Below are 18,136 nucleotides of genomic sequence, written 5' to 3' on the forward strand. Positions count from 1 at the left end.
CGTTTTTGTAGACTAGAAATATTTAACATTGACTCTATTTCAGCATAAGAATAATTATCTCTCTCTAGTCCAAGCATCCACGCTATTTTTCGAAGCAAGCGATGTTGGACTGATTCAATGTGATTAATGCGATTGACATAGAATGGAGACCAGACCACTGAGGCATATTCAAGAAGAGGGCGAACAGTTGAGCAATACAGAGTTTTGATTGTACGGACATTAGTAAAATCAGAGGATATTCTGTTAATGAAGCCAAGTAATTTCAGTGATTTATTTACTGTATTATCTATATGCTCGTTGTATGTCAGTTTATAGTCCAAAACAACTCCTAAATCTCTGATGGACTTGACTGATGACTTGAATGGTTGCTTACTTCGGCAGGGGAGAAACGAGGAGAAGGGAGGGGGGAGTCTGATACACTGTCAACCGCACGGCCGCGCCCCCCTCACTCCTTCCTTGCAGAAGTAAGTAACCATTTGTTTTTTTTTTATATATATATTTTTTTTTTAATTCGTTCAATTTTTTTTTTTTAATATGCTAATGTCTTCTTGCTCGTACTGATCATCGTCTTTTCGGATGTGACAGGGTTTAAAGAACACCCTGTATATTTCTCCATTTACTTACAACTATACACATAGTGTAAGAATTATTGTATTTTGGCAGAATTTTTCTTTTGTCGGTAACATAAATTCTTACTGCTGAATATATCAATGTACGTGTTTTGTTTCATTACTTTATTAATTATTTCTATTTGTAGCCCCAACTTTTTTTACACAGGGATATCGTTTTTATTTTTTTATTTTTTATTGGGGATATTAACAGTAATACATGTAACAAAAAAAAATACATAGAATAAAACCAATGACAGATATCCACAGAAATACATTAAATATACATACTAGTGTGTTTGTGTGAGTGTAAGTGAGTGAGAGGGTGGGTGAGTGGGTGTTATATTGTAATAAGGGTGGACGTGTGTGTAAATATTATTGCACAAGTGTCAAAAATATAAATATATATACAATTTTAAGAATTAGAGATAAAATATAATAAAATAAAATAAGACTTTATTATTAAAACTAAGTATAAGACAAAAAAGTATGTTTTTAGACGCGCATTTTAAATATTATTTTTTTACAATCAAATGGATCAATAAAGGGAAAGTTCAAATTATATTCACGAGCAAAATATATAAGTCGGGAGTTCTGGGCATAGTTCGTACGAACTGCTGGCACATGAAATAGAGAGCTCGACGTGTGACGGGAAGGACATGAACTTTTATACCACAGTTTTCATCCATTTTAGTTTCGATTTGATTTGAAACATTGCTTTTCGATTCGTCATTTTTGAACTCAAGTATATTTTTTCCTGCTTTAGATGTTTTTATTCCTGTAATTCCAGTCAATGTAGTTTATTTTATAACCAAGCAATAGCATGTTCGAGCGTGAATGTCTGGTTTTAAAGTACTAACCAAAATGTTCTGGGTTTTATAACTTGAGCTAGTCAAAGGGAAGACAATTAAAATTTGTACGTAGTAATTAGAATTATTTCATTCTTGCTAGCCTAAATGATAGTTACCATACAAAACTCTATTACGGAGTTGCTGAACTTTCGCGCAACGTCAAATGTAATGGGGAAAATTTCTAATTCGTCTCTTGGAAGTACAATTGAGGATTATATTATGTAATAGTGTATTTACAAATCTGCTTTCCTTCCATACTTTTACTTTTATTTACTTTCGTTTGCTTTTTATATATCTTGATATTTTTTTTCATTATGTATTTTTGTATAATTTAATTTAGTACGTACTATTATTTGGCATATGATTTATTGCTCCTATTTCTTATATTTCTTTAAAGTATTGAGTGGGTTTCTAGAAAACATATCTCAATTATCATTTTAGTTATGTTTTTATATATATATTATTTTTCTATTGATTTTAATAATACTCTTATTTTGTTTTTTTAATACTACTATATTTTACTATTATTTTATTGATTTTAATGATACCATTATTTTGTATATTTGATTATGTGCGATTTCTAATTTGTATAATTTATATTTTTAAAATCTTTCTGATTACCTTTTTTGCATTGTATTCTTTGGAATTTTATTATTTATTAAATTTACCTTTTTTTCTAGATTGTTATTCTATGTTATTATAATTTGATCTAATTAATTTTACTATGTATTTTTATTGTTATTTATTGTGTCTTGACACGGGCATGGCCTAAAAACCCTTAATAAGTTCATTAATACTTAAACTAGTTTAATTTTGAATTAACAAATAAATAAATTTGTGAATGTTTTAGGAAATGTGTCAGAGGGTGTAAGATTCACTTCTAGACAACTAAATAAATTGTTAACAAATTACAACAGGCATGGACTACTACTACTACTACCATCACGTCATTCCCCGTAGGGGTAGGCAGAGAGAATGGACCGCCACACACGCCTATCCTGGCATACAATCCTAGCCTCTTCCACATTCATACATCTTGTCATACATGCCCTTTGGTTCTGTCTGCTTTTGACATGACCAGACTTAAGATTTTGGTTTATCTGATCATGCCACGTCTTCTTTGGTCGTCCTCGTCTCACGTTGCCGTTCATTTTCGCCATATATATTTATTTTACCATGGAATACTAATGGCGAGTTCATGAAGTCTGTTTAATACGGCATTAAAAGTATACACTCTCCGTGAATTTTTGCTACAAAACGGTGGCACCTGTCAAGACATTCTTCCAGGCACCCTGAAGTTGATGAAAGTTCAGGGCAATCCCATATTGAATTTACAAATTTGAATAAATTTAAAAGGTCTATAATTTTCTTTCTGTCGTTAAGTTTTAACAAATTCAATGTTTTTAGTAAAAAATTGTAATTTAAAAATTCATGACTGATTCTAAGTTTAAAATTTATATACCGTAAGAATTTTTTATGGACTCTTTCAAGAGAATTTTGGTGGCAGGTGAAGTAAGGAGTCCATATTGTGGAGTTATCTGACTCTAACTGGCTTCTCACTAATGAAGTATACATCAACTTCAAGTGCCTATGTTTTTTAATTCCTTAGTCACACGTAACATGAAGCCTAACGTTTTTACAGTATTTAGCTATGCATTATTAAACGAAATATTTTATTCATTTTTACTACATTGTTTTACTTTATTTTTACCCTTATGCCCGGGTGCAAAGTTCCGTGGCATAAACCATACATCCGTGTAATTTCGTTTGTTGATAGAGCGGCCAAATGCTATATCAATTTTTGACTCTAGATAGTACAAACGAATTCACAAATTGACCGGCAAATTTTCGCGAACGCTTTTAATCTGTCTTAACTAATACAATCATCATCTCAGGAAAATAATATGACGATTGCATCAAGAAAAAGGGTCGGAGTTTTAATACACATCTCGAAATATCCTTAATAATTCTGCGATGGTATCTACGAGTAGCTTTCAATTGTTAGTTTTCAACCTTAAGTTACCGTATGGAAATAATTTATTATTTTATTTAAATGGGAAGTCGGTTGAGGCATTAAAGTCTCATAAAGAGTGTGAAAATTCAGCCGGTTAGCAGTTGGAAATTTGCCATAGACAATCCGAGTTTATGTATCAATAAATTCCGTTCTAGATGTGTTGGTATCTTGATTCAACGTTTATTGTGTTAGCAGCAGAAATATTACATAAATTATTTATTTATTTAGAATGTAAACAGATGTACAGGTTAAATCATTATAAATAGAAACTTTAAAAAATGTATGTATTAAAATAGTCCGGCCCGCCATACAATGTGTTTTCACTTAATTATAATTAATTAAAGCGACGACGCCAACGTTTTAAAATAAAAGAAATATGCATAAAACAAAGAGATAGTGAGAAGAAAAAGACGGAAATTGATCAAATTTATATATAAACATAGGCAAAGAGAGTCTAGCAATATTATAATATTTATTTATTTATTTTACAGAAACAAATAGTCGACAATGAAATAATACCATAAAAAAGAAAGGACAGACCAGCGAAGTTTCTAAATAAAAATCATACATACTAAATTGTGTTACAACAAAAAGGTGTGTTTAAGTGTATTTGTATAGGTGGGTTTGTGTGTATGTGAGAGTAAGTGTTCAGGTGTGTGTAAGTGTGAGCATCATTACAAAGTAAGTGGGATCATATCGCAGCCAGAAAGAATGGTTTTAATTAATTTTTAATTAAATTTAGGGGCGTGATTAATATTTCAATAGATGAAAAAAAAACATTACAGTTAGATCAAAAACGATAGAAGAAAGAGTGACATGTCTGCATAATTTATGTACTTGTCCAATAAATAATAAAAAAAATATTTTTAAATGAAATCCGCTTTATGGGTGTCATGTAACCCTTGTAATATTATGTTTTTGTGTGTAGGTACTAACTTTTGTTACGCGATAAAGCTCGAGTTGCTTTGGTGAATTTATTAGTCGCGTAAAAATATTCTCCTTAAATCTCTACGCTCTTTGCAGAACATACATAAATTTTTTCGCCGTAGTCACTTACTATTCCTATACATGGCTTGTACGTAATACGGTTATCACCAAATAAAATTACCTTCTAACTAACGATGTTTGCTCTCTCTCTAACCAGCTGTTTGTGTAAATATTGAAAACAACATATTTTAGTAGGGAGCTTTTACCACACAGTATCTGAGCTCAGAATAAAAATGAACTTTAAATGCTAGAAACGTTTACGAATAATTGAATAAGACTTTGTGTTTATTGCATATGTCTGTGCATGGTGGCATATCCATAAATTATTTGGTTATAAAAAGTACCTAATGTACACATTTCAACATCAATTAATCTTAACATATTACAACAGAGATGAAGAACATTCAAGATAAGGTAATATAGAAGTCTAGGCATCTACAGGGCTTATGACCTGTCAATGGCTGGTAAGTTGAATCCAGTCCTTGTCTACAAAAATTCGGACAAACTCAAAATACTTTTTATCAAATAATCTGAAAAAATCATAAAAATTCAATTTCAACAAAAAACTCACGAAACTAAAAAAAGGGTTTTTTATTTTATCTTGAAACCCATGATTTGTTTTTTTTTATTTTGTTGATAAAACCGATATCATATAAGCGAGTATTTTATTTATTTATTTATTTCGACGGCTTACGCCTTTGACAAAGTATAAAATAATATTGAAAGCAATTATAATGAAACAAAACAAAACAACACACCACTAAAACACAAGTTTAGAAAATATAGATAGATAAAATAAAATCAGCAGAAAATAAAGAAATAATAAAGTAAACTTAAATAAGAAATTATTACAAAGGTATGCAGCGAGTTCACAAAAAATAATTAGTTTAAATATAAACAGTATTGAAGTAACAGAGGCGATGTATCATAGTATAAACAGGTAAAACACGTTGTAACTAACTAACTAACTAACCATCACGCCATTTCCCCAGAGGGGTAGGCAGAGAGGATAGAACGCCACACCACTCTGTCCTGGCACACTTCCTTTGCTTCCTTCACATTCATACATCTTCTCATGCACGCACGTCGATTATTCCGACTTTTCACATGACCACTTTCAAGAATTTGTTGTACTTGATCATGCCATGTCTTTCTCGGCCTTCCTCGACTTCTACAACCAGACACATTCGCATCATAAATCTTTTTAGCCGTTCTTTCATCATTCATTCGCTCCACATGACCGAACCATCGCAAAAGACCTTTCTTAATTTTGTCGATAATGCTTAACTCAGCCTTGCATTCTGCTCTAATTTCGACATTAGGGCACCTATCATACATTGTTTTTCCGCACATTCGCCTGAGGGATCGCATTTCAACAGCATTCAGTCTACTTTCGTCCCTTTTTTTCCAACTCCATGCTTCGCTTCCATGTTGTACATTTTTATAATTTAGAAAAGAAGTGATTAAAAAGTAATTATGTTACTTTGTTTAAAGATAAATTAAATAAATTTCAGTTTTCGTGTTTTGCTAACATGTGGAACCGTGGAATGGGTGAGTATTTAGCATAGTTTGAACTATGCAAATCAACAGCAAAGGAAGTATTTTATCTCGTCCCACGCTGTCTCACATAAAAATTCACACCATTTAAAAGTTCTGGACTGTCGAGAACATTATTTAATAACTTGAAATGCAGCAGTAAATCTGAAATTTCCCTTCTATCACTAATACATATAAGTTTTAAGTGCTTCATTAAACATTTATAGTTAAGCTTTTCAATTGGAATGTTCAATTTGAACTTCATGAGTCTTAAAAACGTGTGTTGGACCTTCTCCACACTGTTTATATGGGTAACATAATGAGGAGACCAAACTGAGGACCCATATTTTAACTTGCTTCTTACTGGGGTCATGTTTAATGTTTTTAATGCATCAACAAACTTAAACTCTCTTGTTGTTCTGATACCAAAGCCTAGCGTTAACATCGTTCGGTTTTACAAATAACTATGTTCTCTTCTGCGTGCGTTTTAGTTTACCCGGGCAATCTGGCCCTGCGCTGGGCGGATATGATAACCTAAGGTAAATAGGAAAATGGGCAGCGTAATTTTAATAATAACTTAAGAAACTTACCCGCTATGGCCAACTGCATGATAAAGAAGTTCATTCTACTCTTTCGGGACTTGGAGAGAAGCAGAGCCACTATGACACAACTATTCCCTGCCACTATTGCAATAAGAAGCAACCACATCACAGAAAACTGAGCAGTCTGAAAAAAAAACCATTGCTGTGATTGATTTGTGGAAAGAATAACAAAGTAGGACAAGTTATGAAGCTGATTATTTTGAACAAGATATCGTAAAATTCAATGATTATCATTTGACGATTTTTTTTAGAAAATGTACTAATCTATTTATTTGTACACGCACATTGGTTATTTCAACCAAGGATAAAATATAATATACATTGCATTAGGATTATCAAATTTTATTTTATTTTAACATATACGGCAAAAATGACTTTTACAAAAATTATAATAATAATAAACATATTTGGTTTACACCTCTATGTCTATAAATTTGTATAAACCAGTTTAATTAAGAGTTATACTTCGACCGGTTTTGAGGTTACTACCTCATCGTCAGGAATTAAACTAACTTATAATTACTCTCCGTTGCTATTTATATTATAAAATATTGTATGAGAGAGACAGAATATTTTTAAAAAGGGACTCAAAGTTAAATTTAATTCATTATTTATTATTTGAAGTTTTTGATTAATGACTTTACTAATTTCTAATCGTTCTAAATTGTCCAAACGAAAACCATTTTTATTGACACGCATAATTTCTACACCCGTTTCTTGATTAAAATCATGGTTTTCGGATACTAGATGATTTGCAAATTCTGATCAATTATTATTACTAAGACATCTTATATGTTCTTTGATTCTAACTTTAAATTTACGTGAAGTTTTTCCAATACAGAAATTTGGGCAATTTAACCAATTTAATGATTAAATTTCCAAATGATTTAATTTATCATCTTTATCTTTACAATTTGATAATATTTTACCTATATTATTATTAGTATAAAAAGCTGGCCTAATATTGCTAGGTAAAATTAGACCGATATTATTAAAAAATGAATTAATGTACAAAATTCTACGCCAATTCTCATTATTGTTAGAAATATTTTGGGAACTGTATAAGTATTTTTTCCAATAGTTTATTTTTAGTTTTTTATTCAGAATATTGTCAATTAAATTTGGTTCATAACCATTACTGAAAGCAATACTCTTTATAGTATTTAATTCTAAGTCAAAATAATTTTTATTTTGTGGTATTGAAGTAAGACGATGTATCATAGAATAGAAAGCAGAATGTTTATGTAAAAAGGGATAATTAGAAGATTAATAAATGACCGTATCTGTATATGTCGGTTTCATTTTTCTGTCTCTTTCATACAATATTTTATAATATAAAAAGCAACGCGAGAAATTTTGTGTTAGTTTAATTTCGGACGATGAGGTAGTAACTTCGAAACCGGTCGAAGTACAACTCTAAATTAAAGTAAAATGTCGTACCACAAGGTGAAAAATGTTTTTGATAACAATAATATATTTGGTTTAATTAACGCATACAATACTTTTTACCAAAGATTTAGAAACAAAAATTTAACCCAAAAATTATATAACTCATTCAAAAGAAGTTTAAAAGAATTTAAAAACAAATGTAAAAATCAAATTAAATAATTTACTATTTTAAAAGATTGATATAACAAGAAAATTATGAAGCACTGTTTCATAAAAAACGCATGTAATACTTTTTACCCGAGATTTAGGAACAAAAATTAAACCTGAAAATTGTACAACACATTTTAATATAATTGTGTAAAAATGAAAAAAAGCGAAGAAACCTAAAAATTAATCTCATTTTCTGACAAGAATCTTCCTTTATGATGGATAATTTCAGGATCAAGGATGGAGAGAAGTGATGATATGTTAGTGGGGTAAAGATATTTTTTTAAGTGTTATAGACTTAGATCCATAGTTGGTAAAATATTTATCTTGAAATATTATGTCCCTAATAGTACTAAAGAATAATTTATTTGTCACTTTCAGAATCAATTATAAGATACGCCATAACCTCGTGTTTTTCCAGTAATACAAACAGAAACCTTTTTCAGAACCAACAAAATTCAATGATTATTTTTTTTATTTTTATTATTGTACTGTCATCGACATGATATTCCAATATCCTCATTATATAAATCTATAAATATTTTATCCGTTGGAAGTTTATTGCATATGTCTCTATCCGAATAAAGAAATAAATTGGAGCATGTATATAATACTCGGTTCACTAGTGTAGATGGACTAGCTCTCCCTTAATTCAATAATAAATTCGAGAAAAGAACACTAGAGTACAATACACCAAAAATTTATGATATCCTCCCATTAAATATAAAAAAACAAAAAAACTAATCAGGCTCAAGAGAAAGTCGTATTCTGAAAATCTGGCTTTTAGAACGTGGTATTTTATATTGAAATTTTTTTGTGTTTTTCTTTTTTATTTCGACAAATTTTTATTTTTCTACATAAAACATATTTTCGATGCACATAGGAATACATGTATATTTTCTTTTTGTTTCATAGTAATAAGAGTTTTTATATGTTATAACATTTAAGAGATAAGATTATGTATATATATTAGAAGTTAACTATAAGCATCTGATGATGAACTGCATTTTATGCATTTCAGTAGGACTTGATAATTTGTATTTTAATTTTTATATGTTTTTAACAAATATTTTTTTTTCCAAAGTACGTACATACTATATCTGTATCTTATTGGACAACCAAAGAATATGTTATCTGGAGTCCCGTGGTCTAGACCATATTCACACCATGGACTTCGATTTTTAACAGATGCCATAAATATTAAAATGTGGAAAAAAACTGTTCAAAAATAATTAAAATAATTTTAAAAAACATTCATAATTAAGTCCTCAATTCGTTTTCATCGAATCGATTATCTTGTATTGATTATCAACGAGGACGTGTATAACAATTCTAAATTATCCGTGAATTGATCTTCAAATAAATGCACACGGGTTTACAAAGGAAAATTGGATATCACTGTTTAAAATATTATAAACACAAACAACTATTTACCACCTAAGTAAATTTAGAACATTTTCCCTCAGTTTGATTCTCAAATAATATAAAATTATTATTCATGATGTATGATTCACAAATAGGTGTATCATTTTTGTGAAAAATCACCTGAGGGACATTAGTGGTCTGAATGTTTTTGCAGCTACAAATGACGTAAATTTAAAAGTTTATTTTGCACGGAGAGTTCGCAGAAATGTCTGTAATATTGAAACTCGACAGCTTTTAGACCCTTTTCATTTTCGTTAATCCAAATTAATAATTTACTTCCATATCTTAAGGGGTATTCGTAAAACAAACAGGCGGTAAGATGTTTATCGTCATTTTTTATTACAATCGATATTTATACAATATTATTTTTTTAATGTTAGAATGTTTCTATGGAATACATTAAGTGTGTTGACATGTAACTATTCCTTGTCTACAAAAATTTAAACAAATTCAAAATATTGTTGATAAATCCACCTAGTCTATGAAGAAGTATAGAAATTGAAAAAAAAATCAGACGTTTTCTAGTATGTAGGTGAAATAATTTAATTATATGAATCTCACCTGCATAAATAAAGTGTTCAGCTCTTTGACTTTACAAACATCAACGTATGAAAGAATCGAAGGAATATAGATGTTCAAATAAGAGCAGAATGGAGAATGTTACGCAGTGTGTAAAGTGGCCACTTAAACCAGCAAATGAGAGATTATAAGCCTAGACTTCTATATTACCTTCTCTAAAATGTTCTTCATCTCTGTTGTAATATGTTAATATTAACAGCTCTCTAAGGAGTTGAATCCAGTGATTGTCTACAAAACTTTGGGCAAACTCAAAATATTGATGTTAAATGATTTCAATAATTTGCCGACAAAAATTCAAATGATGAAATCGTTTTATCAAAGATATATTTTTATGTCACTGATATTTAGATTTTCGAAGGAACTGAAACTCGCTCTCAAATAAATCATATTCTGGTTAAAAGTTTTTTTTATCCCAAGACGTCATTTTATACTCAAGTGAAAATTTATAGTCCAAACTTGCCAATTCATTATAAATAATTACTGTTTCAAGCGATCTCATAAATTTTGAGAGTCTGCCATTTTTACATATTGGTAAGAATGGCAGTGATAATTCGAATTCTGCAAGTAAAGTAGATTTAAAAATAAATGGGAGTTTTCCATTACACAATAAATGCGATGCATTACTTACGAATAGTTGAAATCAAAATTTTATTATTTTATTTATTTTATTTTAAGTATGTGGTAAAAATGCGATTTTTTTTTTCTTACTGGACAGTATTTCATAAACATTTATTACTTTAAAAATGTTAAAAAAAAGTGATATTGCCCTTTCGAGAATAGAATTGCATTTACATGTAAATAAAACAAATCGAAATCTCTCATTTACTTATAAAAGAAACATCAAATAATTTCAAAATTTTTATATCTTTCGTCAAAAACGTCTATCTAGTTATCTTAATTTATGTTAATATGATACAAATAACAAGATTACTCTAACACCTTACTTTACGAAAATTGTTCCCGTTTTATGGAGAATACCGTAAAGAAGGGAATATGGAAGTCTAGGCATTAACAGGGCTAATGACCTGTCATTGGCTGGTTTAAGTGGCCACTTTACACACTGTGTAACATTTACTATTTTGCCTATGTCTGAACATCAATATTTCTTCAATTCGTTGATTTTAGTGAAGTAACTTAAACCAGCCAATGACAGGTAATAAGCTCTGTAAATGCCTTGACTTTCATATTCCCTTCCTTAAGATATTCTGTTGTAATTTGTTAATCTTAATGACTCCCAAGGGTGTGAAATCCAGTATTTTGTCTACAAACATTTAGACAAACGCAAATATTTTAACTATAATTTTCTTGCCTCCTCTTTCACAGGAGCAGCTGCCCGATTGTGAAATCATGGCGGCATCCGTGGTGTAGCGGTTAGGACGCTTGACACACACGCGGAAGGTTTCGGGTTCGATTCCCGGTGAGAACACAAAAATTAAAATGTGATTTTTCTCAAGCCTGGGGGTTCTGTGATGTAATTCACCACTGTAATTGGGCCTCCTGGCCTGTTGTGGTGCAAAAAAAAAGTTAATAATTTAATAATCTACCCACTAATGTTAGAGACTCTTCTTTATTTACATAAGTCAAGATTGAAATGTCACTATTTAAGTTATCCCTTTATCCTTCTTCTTTCCTTCCCATCCTCTCTCCTCTTTTCTTAGTATAGTGTTAATTTTTTATGTATTTTTATTTTCTTAATCTTTATTTTTAATTTTGTATAAAATCGTTGAAAAAGATTCAATATGTCCATGTTGGTCCTTTTTTTTTACAAACTGAACGGTCTGCCGGTAGGCAGAAATCGCCTTGAGGCAATATGCTCGCCCTTATATGTTTGTAAATTGTATATGTATTTTAAGTGTTAAATAATATTGTAAAAATACATACTTTTATATTTTATTGTAATAAATAGCTGGCCCATAAACACGTTCTAAAATGTCATATTTTGTAACATTTCGTTTAGATTACTTACATAAATTGCAAATGTCCTATTATTTTTATAAATATATTACAAAAAAGTCAAATGAATAAATAAAGAAAAAATATTTAAATTTTTTGTTTTCATATTCGTCCCAATTCAGCGCGGCCTGTTATTATAGTCCCATGGAGTTGGGACGCGTGTGGATTACTTAAGAATTTGAAAAAATAAACTAAATAAAACCATCCTATAACCATACCTTTCCCTTATCCTCTTCCATCCCACCTAGTACAGTTTTGTTTCATTTCTTTCTTAATGCTATATCTACAATTTTGTTTTTATTCTTTTACTTTTACTTTGAAACATTATTTATTTATTTATTTATTTATTTAGTATTTCACAGTTTTAAAATGTACAGAGTTTATTTGTTTCAGGTCCCGACTAGCTAGGAAATTCCTGTGTTTAGGAAGGACCTTATTTTTTTCATGTGTTTTTTTTTATTTTTAATTTCATTAAATGATGCTTAATAAATTCAAAGAATAATAATAACATTAGAAAAAATCAATATAAATATAAATTAGAAAACATGCCATTAATAGTAAATAAATGAGACACAATTATTATAAATTATAAAACATACCAATAATAATAAAAATTGAAGCTTAAATACAAATTTGAAAATATATCGTTAGTAATTAAAAATTGAAGAACAAAAATAAATTACAGAATATACCATTTATAATTTTTTTTTAAATAAGATACGGTTAAAATACTAGTATTAAAAAGAAAAAAAAACATATGTAAATGAATAAACATAGAAAGTAAAAATGAATAATACATAAAAACAATAAGAGATTTTTTTTCAATTAAAAGCAACACAATTTTTAGTCATCATCAATAATTACAGGATATAAAATTATGTAAATAGTTTTCTATCATACGATGTATATCGTCCTTGTAAATGATCCCTGGGCATTTTTTTATTTATTATTATTTAATTTATTGGGGATATCAATAGTAATACATGTAACAAAAATATAACAAATAAAATATACAGAGAATAAAACCAATGATAGATATCCACAGAAATACATTAAATACACGTACAATACATACTAGTGTGTTTGTGTTAGCGTAAGTGAGTGAGAGGGTGGGTGAGTGGGTGTTATATTGGAATGAGGGTGGACATGTGTGAAAATATTGCACAAGTGTCAAGTATCGAAAATATAAATGTAAACAAAATATTAAGAATTAGAGATAAAATAAAATAAAATAAGATAAAAAAGACTGTATTATTAAAACTAAGTATACGACAAAACAGTATGTTTTAAGACGCGCATTTAAAATGTTATTTTTTTACTATCGAATGGATTAATAAGGGGAAAGTTCAAATTATATTTACTAGCAAAACGTATAAGTGGAGAGTTCTGAGCATAGTTCGTACGAACTGCTGGCACATGAAATAGAGAGCTCGACGTGTGACGGGTGCGGTAGCCGGGGACATTTAATGATAACTCCGACAAAAGAGCCGGCCTATCAAGGCGTCCACTAAATATGTCATGAAGCACCCCCATGTCCAACAGTAGACGGCGATCTTCTAAAGTGAGCAATTGGTGTTTTTTGAAGACATACAATTGGTATACCTGCATCTCCAGTTAAGATGTCTAAGAAATGTCCATTGAATTTTCTCGAACTTTTCTTTATGTGTGACATATTGTGGAGACCAAACAGAAGAGGCATACTCGAGCAAACTGCGAACATGAGCAAAGTAGACCATTTTAATACACGCAATATCTTTAAATACCTGACATGTACGAAGTACAAAACCAAGGTTTCTATGTGCACGGGTCAGTATGTCATCGAAGTGATTCTCAAATGTAAGTTTGCTATCAAGAATAACACCCAGATCGCGTTCGGTATCAACTCTCTGAACAGGTTGGTTTTCTAATATATAATGATATGGGATGGGATGTCGACCTCGCGAAAAAGAAATAAGCAAACACTTTGATACATTGACGTTAATACGATAATATATAAATAAATAAAATGTTAACATTTTTTTACATTTTTACATATTTTTTTTTGCACCACAACAGGCCAGGAGGCCTAATTGCAGTGGTGAATTACATCACAGAGCACCTAGGCTTGAGAAAAATCACATTGTAATTTTTGTGTTCTCACCGGGAATCGAACCCGGAACCTTCCGTGCGTGAGCCAAGCGTCTTTACCACTACACAACGGAGGCCGCCAAATGATGATGATGTTCGTCATCATCATCATCAGCTCTTTCGTGTCCAATGATGAACACAGTCCTGGCCCTTAAATCTCCACATCTCCATTTAAAGAATACCTAAAATAGTGTTTTTTTTATCATTTTATTTATTCAGAGCCATAGAATTAAGAAGAGTCCAGGGAGCGTATAATCATATTTGGATACATCGGACTGTGTCCGAAAAACCCCCTACTTTGACTCACTTTCACCGCGCGCATGCGTGAAATCGCCGCGTAATGTGGCCAGATGGCGAAAAATATAATCACTACCCAAATGTAAGATAATTATATATGTTTTAAAAGATCCCAAAATGTTTATTGTAAACGCGGAACATTGATTGACGTAACAGAGCTGATAAGGAAGGGTGGTTTAATAAGAGTTAGCCCTTTTTTTTGAAGAGTTACAGTGATAACATTAACTAGATGTGTAAAAGTAGATATGTATAGAATTTTAAAAAAACATGTAATTTTTATGAAATTTAAAAATAAAAAATAAAACAAAAAATCAATTAATGAACTTGGAACTTACAATATGTACCAAATTTTATTTTACCTAAATCGGATATTTTTATATCATGTTAAATAATATATGATGACCAAAGTAGCGTAAAAAAATTGACTACCATGGTAACACTAACAAAATGTCCATTTTGTTTTCTTTGACAGTCTGACAGATGGAAAAATAATTTAATTTTTAAGTAATGTATTGGCTACTTACACATGAAATGCGATCCCGTTCTGTTTCTTTTTTATCCCAGCAGTAGTTCTACACTTTAAAACGACACAACACGGCATGGTTGAATTCAAATCGGAAGTTGCGTACTGAGCGACGTCTACAAAGAAACTAATGGGTCGAAACGTAAAACTACTGCTTTAAGAGTAGTTTAGTCGCCTTCTGTTTGGTGTGCGTATGTGGGTTCTGGACTATTCTTAATTTTATGTTCCGGGCATATTTCAATTAATTTTAGAATTTCTATTTTAAAATACTTTTCTTATTGCAATATGTTATAAGTATTATTCTAAAAATATTTTTTTTCTTCTCTCATGTACGGGCCCGTTTTACACGTATCGCATTAATCCACTCGGTACGGTAAAATAAGGGTGCGTGGATTCTTATTTATTATTTTCTTCTTTGGTTTTATTTATTTGGTTCCTACTCGTTGGTGAAAATTTTGCTTAAAGAAATCGAGTGGAGATTAGTCGGTCTCATGGTGCACTGATTCGTGTGTTTATCTGCCGATTGATAAATGAAATTATTCAAAAAATAATTATTAATCAGTCCTCCCTATTGTGAAAAGCCAAACTCGTGCATAGGAAGTTCAGCCTTATTTTCGAAGTAAATCGGTCTCATTTTTGTCTGTTGAATTTAAGGCTCAAACCATTGAACGGAAAGTAACAGAACCCGACAAAAAGACACTTTCGGCCTAATTCGCTTTGTATAGCTCCGTTTTTGTCATTCATGCACTCATGCTACACTGGACGCGTACGACACAGACGATGATCTTAAAAGTCAGCAGTTCTTAAGCCTTACTTTTAACATTTTGTGTGAAAACAGAACGCGGAAGAACTGTCAAATTCTCTTGACTTATAATGAGTTTTAATAAAATCGCGTATCATTTAAAATATTTCACTTCCGATTGAACTGTAGTTGAGTTGGTTTAAAATAAATCCTTTGCAAACATGTTTTCTGTATGCAAATCATGATAATTTGTACATGGGGATAAATCACGGGTGTCACAAGGAACGAAATGCTCAGGAAACAAGATTTTGTGGTTGGGAGATTTACAAAACATCATAACTTTTATACCAAATGAGATAATTTCAACCTATAATTTTAATGTAAAATATTTTTTTTTTTTAAATAACAACAATACTACATATTTAAATAGTACATCTGAAACTACCAATTTTCTTTGTTTTTAAATTAAAACAATGAAACTTTAGATTTCTTCTTCTTCTTTTTTGTTTCTTTTTTCACCGCGCTACTTTGGTGTTATAGCCAGTGTCGTGTTTTGTTTTGTTTTGTTTTGTTTTTTTACCTACACATTTTTACGTCTGTAATTTATATATTTATATTTGTCTCGGGTTCGATTCCCGACATTTATTTACAGAAGGTGTTTTTACACTAGAATATTTCATAGTCCCGAAACCTGAAACGTAAGACTGATTATCTCACTTTCATGTAACATAAATGACCAAGATACGCTGCGATTTGTATGCCAGTGCAGTCCTCTATGCACTATTTGGTGCGGAAAGTAAATGATAATGATGAATTTACATTTACAAGTTGGTATAGTAATATCTTATATTACTAAAAGAAATGTTTATTGGATGTGGACAGGAGATAACTACATCGAAAATTTAAATATAAAAAAATAAAGCTGTTTTTTTACATTGAAAATATTAAATTTTCATCGCAAGTAGCGATCCGACTAAGAATCCCCTTCTGTTTCGATTCAGCAAAGCAATGCAGGCATTCCCGCGAGCTTGCCGCGGGCGTCCAATCCAGTCATGGGGGTATTCCAAGCTTTTTTACTTTACTGGCTTCATAACTTAACATCGCTTTGCCACTTACATTGAAAGTTGCTGCTCGCTTAGTCGTATTTTGAGATGGGTCCGCTTCCTGTACCGGGTAAAATTCCTCACATTCAATTTAAGTCTCCGGTCTTCCACGGAATTTATGGTTGAGGTCGAAATTTCTCGATCAGAAGCGATCGAACCAAAAACATGCCGGGGTTTCTCTTGCGGTGTTCAGCTCGCACACAACATTAATAATCCTTATATTAAAATAATGCGAATATTCAACATTTCCGTAGTTAAAATCATTTAAATATCCGAACTGATCATCTTACCTCCATGCAAAAAAAATATCAAGATACGCTGCGGTTGGTGAGCCAAATCAGTGCCCTATGCACCATTACGTGTGGAAAGAGAATAATATGATGATAAATAAATATAAATATTAGTTTTGTAGCAACAATTCACGGACAGTGTATACTTGTAATGCCGTTTTAAATAGACTTCATGAACTCGGCAATAGTTATTCCCACATATCTGTTATATTTAGTGTAGGGTATTGTTCCTATAGAACAAACCTTTTGAACTTTTTCAAAGATGGTGAATGGTAATTATATTTATTTATTCATGCATTTCATAATATTCAAAGTTTTTTGTACACTTTGCCCAGCTATATGAAACACTACTTTTTATGTTAATTTTTTAAATATAAATCTTGTATAATTTTTAGATTTAATTTTTTTTACATAAATCTTGGGTATAAGGAAATACATGTTTTTTTTTTTTTTTAATTTTTAAAAATTAAGCCAAATGTGCCGTTTATGTTAATAAAATAAAATAAATAAATAAAATATCCGAACAGTAACACAGTGAAAACCGATTTTGAAAAGAAAATGAGAAGACTTTAAAGAAAAAAATGCATTCAAATAGGTCAGTTAGTTAAAACGGTAATTTTATGGGTAGGTAAGCACCTAATAAATCGGTGTAATCTCGCATACAAAAAAAGTATATTCCAAATGTTATTAAATATTTGTATAACACCACTTACCGACTTTTTTATGTAAACCAGTTTCGAGTTTATATTTTTGTGGTACAACTGAGGTGAACAATATTTTGAGTTTGTCCAATTTTTTGTAGACACGGACTGGATTTAACTCCCTGGGGAGCTGTTAACATTAACATATTACAAACAGAGATGAAGAACATTTAACAGAAGGTAATATAGAAGTCTAGGCATG

This window comes from Micrasema longulum, unplaced genomic scaffold (assembly GCF_059751315.1).
Source record: "Micrasema longulum isolate JH-2025_06_02 unplaced genomic scaffold, ASM5975131v1 h1tg002219l, whole genome shotgun sequence".
NCBI lineage: Eukaryota > Metazoa > Arthropoda > Insecta > Trichoptera > Brachycentridae > Micrasema > Micrasema longulum.